This window comes from Bison bison, unplaced genomic scaffold (genome assembly GCF_000754665.1).
Source record: "Bison bison bison isolate TAMUID 2011002044 unplaced genomic scaffold, Bison_UMD1.0 scf7180017864035, whole genome shotgun sequence".
Taxonomy (NCBI): domain Eukaryota; kingdom Metazoa; phylum Chordata; class Mammalia; order Artiodactyla; family Bovidae; genus Bison; species Bison bison.
Genome location: NW_011494607.1, coordinates 13782405 through 13788726, shown reverse-complemented (window position 1 = coordinate 13788726; position 6322 = coordinate 13782405).

Sequence of the window (6322 nt, the reverse complement as noted above, 5' to 3'; positions counted from 1 at the left end):
AACCTAAATTAAATTCAAACAAGCATACATCATTCTCCATGAATATTATAAAACCTAGAAAGTGAACTTTTGTGAACATAGTAAATAATAGTTTTGAAGGTAATATTTAAGTGCCTTTTAAAGCCAAGTCATTGCACTTGGTAATGGAACTAGATAATTAAACAAAATAAACTGCTTAAGATAACATTAAGACGTTGGCTGCAGGAATACTTGGCAAAGCAAGGTAATTGAACTACGTTTTTGTTTATTTTATTTTTTCCTCCTCATTAGTTCAGGTGAAGTTCCTAGTTATGTCCCTCCTCTCACAAAGACACTTCTGTCAGATCTCTGACTAGTCGTCTCTGCTTATGAGATTGCTTAGTAAGCAAGACCTTCAGGTACAGGAAACTGAGAGGGCTGTAGAACAGAAATCATGACTTATTTCTACCTAATAATCTTCTCATCCCACCTCCCACTTAAGTATTTTCAGAATTCTGACAAAAATTGGAAAGCAGGCCTTAAGGCAGATGTTACTTCTCTGAACCACAGATATTCCTCTCAGGAAATCTAACTGCATATCTTAAGGCCACTTGGTAGGTATAGGGAGCTAGAGCTAGTTCCCAAACAAAAGGCTGTTTTTCTTCTTCGTGTGGCTCCCTGAGGGCACGGACACACTTGAGTTTGTTTTCCCTTTGTTCCATACTGGAAAGAGGACCTGTGTCACCAAGGCGACCGACTTTGACCCAAGGCATGAAAAACAAAAAAGAAGTTGGTTGTTCCCACTGGACCTGCCTTTTTTAGAGAGCTGGCAGATAACTTTAGCTTTTGGCATTTCCCTCATCTTCTGTGAGGCCAGGATTTAATCACAGGCACATTCACATTCTAACCTGACTTTCTCTGCTTCTTTACTGTATCCTCTACTTGCAAACAAAGACTGCAGCCCATATTGGGCTTTCTTTATAACTCAAAATTTTATTAAAAAAAAACACATAAAAATAAATTTACACCTTTGCCACCTATTCTTCCAAAACCCAGGGTTTTGGCTCCCCTTTTCTAACTGCCTGAGAAAGGCCAGGTTTGTCAAGGAAAAGACTACCTAGGGCTATCCCATAACCACCAGAATCCAGGCAACTGGAATTAGGGAATATAGATATTTCAGGATCAATATAGTATTCTTTGGGCTTCCCTGGTAGCTCAGCTGGTAAAAATCCTCCTGCAGGTGGGAGACCTGGGTTTGATCCCTGGGTTGGGAAGATCCCCTGAAGGAGGGCATGGCAACCCAGTCCAGTATTCTTGCCTAGAGAATCCCCATGGACAGATGGGGACTGTAGGTGGGCTACAGTCAACACAGCACATAATATTCTTTGCTATAATTCACTCTCTTTCATCTAATTATTTCCCTTTTTCTTTCAAGATAAAGTAGCTAGTTCTGTGCTTTTATGTGTGGTACCTACAGAGAGAGCTTAGAGTTTGAGTAAAAAGAGGCAAGAATTTTGAGCTATGACTAAATCATTTACAAAACTGAAGGACCAGTTTGGTCTTCATGGAACCACAGTTAGGAAGCCATGCGCAAAGATAAAATTAGGAGGCAGAAAATTTGGTGGCTTCTAAAAAATACCTCTTTGATCCATCTGGGGCCAAAGTGAGGCAGCCCTTCCCAGAGTTCCTGATGGCAGTGTTCTCTTGACTGTTGTATTTCAAACCTTATCTCAGATCTAAGTTTCTTCCTATTTTGTAGACTTGCTTGGATAAAGAGGCACTTGAAATCACTTCTCAGAGAGCCCTTCACCACATACCTTATAATTTTTCCAACTCTTTTCCCCCAAACTCCCCATGTGGAGGAACCTTTTTCTATTATGAGGAAGAAAATGAATGGATGTCCCTCCAAATACTTTTTTTTTTGTCCTATATCTCAGTTAATGTTACTAAACTTTCCAGTAAGAGAATGCAGATGGTTGAGATTCCTATTTTTGCTGAGACAGTTCTTCTCTCTCAAAGGAAAAGTTACAGTATAAGCAGGGCATATGGGGAGATGTGATAACTTAATAAACTACTGATACATGACAGTTGCTTTTGTTGGTTGTGACTTGTTAATTGTGTGAAACAAATGTTAAAGCAGTAAAAGGGCAGTTGTTAGAAGCTCAGAGAAGGCTCTTGACTATAAGAAAATTCATTATCTTAATATTTAGGATTGGGGTGAGGACTGACATATATCAATTATTCACACAGTACATGACACATAGAGGAATGGCTACTAAAAATTATTAATAGTGACACAAAAAATCAGTTTCAAAATAGAGTATGGCTTCTGTTGCTGCTTATACTTCAGTAAAAATGTACATTTTTAACAAATAATGCAAAAACACATGCATATTAATGGGTCTTCTAAAACTTTCTCTGTGAGAGGGATTGACTTGGCTCATTTATTCAAAAGCAGAGACATTACTTTGCCAACAAAGGTTCGTCTAGTCAAGGCTATGGGTTTTCCTGTGGTCATGTATGGATGTGAGAGTTGGACTGTGAAGAAAGCTGAGTGCTGAAGAATTGATGCTTTTGAACCGTGATGTTGGAGAAGACTCTTGAGAGTCCCTTGGACTGCAAGGAGATCCAACCAGTCCATTCTGAAGGAGATCAGCCCTGGGATTTCTTTGGAAGTAATGATGCTGAAGCTGAAACTCCAGTACTTTGGCCACCTCATGCAAAGAGTTGACTCATTGGAAAAGACTCTGATGCTAGGAGGGATTGGGGGCAGGAGGAGAAGGGGACAACAGAGGATGAGATGGCTGGATGGCATCACTGACTCGATGGACGTGAGTCTGAGTGAACTCTGGGAATTGGTGATGGACAGGGAGGCCTGGTGTGCTGCGATTCATGGGGTTGCAAAAAGTCGGACACGACTGAGCAACTGAACTGAAATGAACTGAACTGAACTGAATCTCATCATAGAAGATCCTTATATAATACTTCTATGAAGTAATGTTTCTATGAACCACTCATGGGGAAGATAACATGTATCTTTTTTTTCTGAGCATGGGGGAGAGTGTATACAGATTTCTCTCCATATTCAATGTTCTCCGATCCCCCTTTATGCTCCCAATAAGTAAAATCTTTTACATTTTTCTAGCCAAAGGAGGACTGAGTAAGGGAAAATTTTACTGGATCCTTTCCTTGAATCTCAAGATTCTAGATTTGGAGGGGAGTTGGCTATGGGAATGAGGAAGAAAAGAGAGAGAGAATGAGTCATTTAGTTACTGTGTTACAGAAGGAGCAAAGAAATTAGTTAATTGTATTCAGTTCATGTTATCTGAGAGAGGTAGAGGGAAAAAAGTCTACCTATTCTTATCACAAGGATTTAACATATTGTCTACCAAGCCTAACTCAATCTAGAATAACTTCTGGGCTTTTGAATTTGATGAAGGGGTGGCAGGGAAAGAACCTGCCTGTGGTGTATTAAAAACATTTGTATACGTCTCTTATGCATTAATCATCATAGCTCAGTTCGGTCACTCAGCCGTGTCTGACTCTTTGTGACCCCATGGACTGCAGCACCCCAGGTGTCGCTATCAATCACCAACTCCCGGAGCTTGCTCAAACTCATGTCCATCGAGTCAGTGATGTCATCCAACAATCTCATCCTCTGTCGTCCCCTTCTCCTCCTGCCTTCAATCTTTCCCAGCATCAAGGTCTTTACCAATGACTCAGTTCTTCGCATCAGGTGGCCAAAGTTTGGAGTTTCAGCTTCAGCCTCAGTCCTTCCAATGAATATTCAGGACTGATTTCCTTTAGGATGGACTGGTTGGATCTTCTCATAGTTCAAGGGACTCTCAAGAGTCTTCTCCAACATCACAGTTCAAAAGCATCAATTCTTTGGCACTCAGCTTTCTTTAGAGTCCAATTCTCACATCTATACATAACTACTGGAAAAACCATAGCTTTGACTGGACAGACCTTTGTAGGCAAAGTAATATCTCTGTTTTTTAATATGCTGACTAGGTTAGTCATTTCGGAGAAGGCAATGGCAACCCACTCCATTGTTCTTCCCTGGAAAATTGCATGGATAGAGGAGCCTGGTAGGCTGAAGTCCATGGGGTTGCTAAAAGCTAGACACGACTGAGTGACTTCACTTTCACTTTTTACTTTCAAGCATTGGAGAAGGAAATGGGAACCCATTCCAGTGTTCTTGCCTGGAGAATCCCAGGGACAGGAGAGCCTGGTGGGCTGCCATCTATGGGGTCACACAGAATCGGACATGACTGAAGCAACTTAGCAGCAGCAGCAGCAGCATCCACAGCAGCAGCAGCATGTTGGTAATAGCTTTTCTTCCAAGGAGCAAACATCATTAAATTTCATGGTTGTAATCACCATCTGCAGTGATTTTGGAGCCCAAGACAATAAAGTCTGCCACTGTTTCCATTATTTCCCCATCTATTTGCCATGAAGTGATGGGACTGGATGCCATGATCTTAGTTTTCTGAATGTTGAGTTTAAAACCAACTTTTTCACTCTCCTCTTTCACTTTCATCAAAAGGTTCTTTAGTTCTTCTTCCCTTTCTCCCAGCAATCTTGAGTCTAGCTTCTGCTTCATCCAGCCCGGCACTTTGCATGATGTACTCTGCATAGAAGTTAAATAAGCAGGGTGACAATATACAGCCTTGATGTACTCCTTTCCCAATTTGGAACCAGGGTGGCTCAGAGGTTAAAGCGTCTGCCTGCAATGAAGGAGACCTGGGTTCGATCCCTGGGTCGGGAAGGTCCCCTGGAGAAGGAAATGGCAACCCACTCCAGTATTCTTGCCTGGAGAATCCCATGGATGGAGGAGCCTGGTGGGCTACAGTCCATGGTGTTGCCAAGAGTCAGACACAGCTGAGTGACTTCACTTTCACTCTCTGTTGTTCCATCTCCAGTTCTAACTGTTGCTTCTTGACCTGCATACAGATTTCTCAGGAGGAAGGTAAGGTGGTCTTGTATTCCCATCTCTTGAAGAATTTTCCAGAGTTTGTTGTGATCTACACAGTCAAAGGCCTTGGCGTATTCAGTAAAGCAGAAGTAGACATTTTTCTGGAACTCTCTTGCTTTCTCAATGATCCAGTGGATGTTGGCAATTTGATCTCTGGTTCCTCTGCCTTTTCTAAATCCAGCTTGAACATCTGGAAGTTCTTGGTTTACATACTGCTGAGGCCTTACTCGGAGAATTTTGAGCATTTCTTTGCTAGGGTGTGAGATGAGTGCAATTGTGCAGTAGTCTGAACATTCTTTGGCATTGCCTTTCTTTGGGATTGGAATGAAAACTGACATTTTCCAGTCCTGTGGCCACTGCTGAGTTTTCCAAATTTGCTGGCATATTAGGTGCAGCACTTTCACAGCATCATCTTTTAGGATTTGAAATAGCTCAACTGGAACTCCATCACGTCAACTAACTTTGTTTGTAGTGATGCTTTCTAAGGCCCACTTGACTTCACATTCCAGCATGTCTGGCTCTCAGTGAGTGATTACGCCTTTGTGGTTATCTGGGTCATGAAGATTTCTTCTGTGCATTAATCATACTTTCAAAAAACCCAATTGTCCTAGATATCATCAGTGTTTGTAATTTTTTGCTTATTTAATTAATCTTTTTGCCTATTTTCTTAAATTTACTGTATACTTTACTTATATCTAAATATACAAATACTTTTATTATAAACCAATATGTTCTCACTAAAAAGCATAATCCAGTCACAGAAAGACAAATACTGCATCATTTCACTTATCTGAGGAATTCGAACTGTGAAACTCAAAGAAGCAGAGAACAGAATATTGTCTGAAGGCAGGAGGAATTAGGATTTGCTATTCAGTGGATATGGGACCTCCCTAGTAGTTCAGTGGTAAAGAATTTGCCTGCAATGTTGGAGATGCAGGAGATACAGATTTGGTCCCTAGGTGGGGAAGGTCCCCTGGAGAATGAAATGGCAGCCCACTCAAGTATTCTTGCCTGAGAAATCCCATGGACAGAACAGCCCAGTGGCTACAGCCCATGGGATCATAAGAGTCAGACACAGCTTAGTGACAACAGCACCTCCATTTGATGGATACGTTTAGACTATGCAAGATAATTAAGTTCTAGCAATCTGCTGTACAGCATTGTGCCTATAAATAACAATACTCTATTGTATACTTAAAAGTCTGTTCAACAGGTAATTATTTATATATATATATATATATATATGAAACCTATGTATATGCAATAGCAAAAAGCCCCATAATTCTTCTATACCTGTCATTTTCTCTGTTTTTCAGCAATCGGTTTGCAAACTATACATTAAAAGATGTGTAATTATAAAGTATGTGGATTTTTGTCTGGTACTTT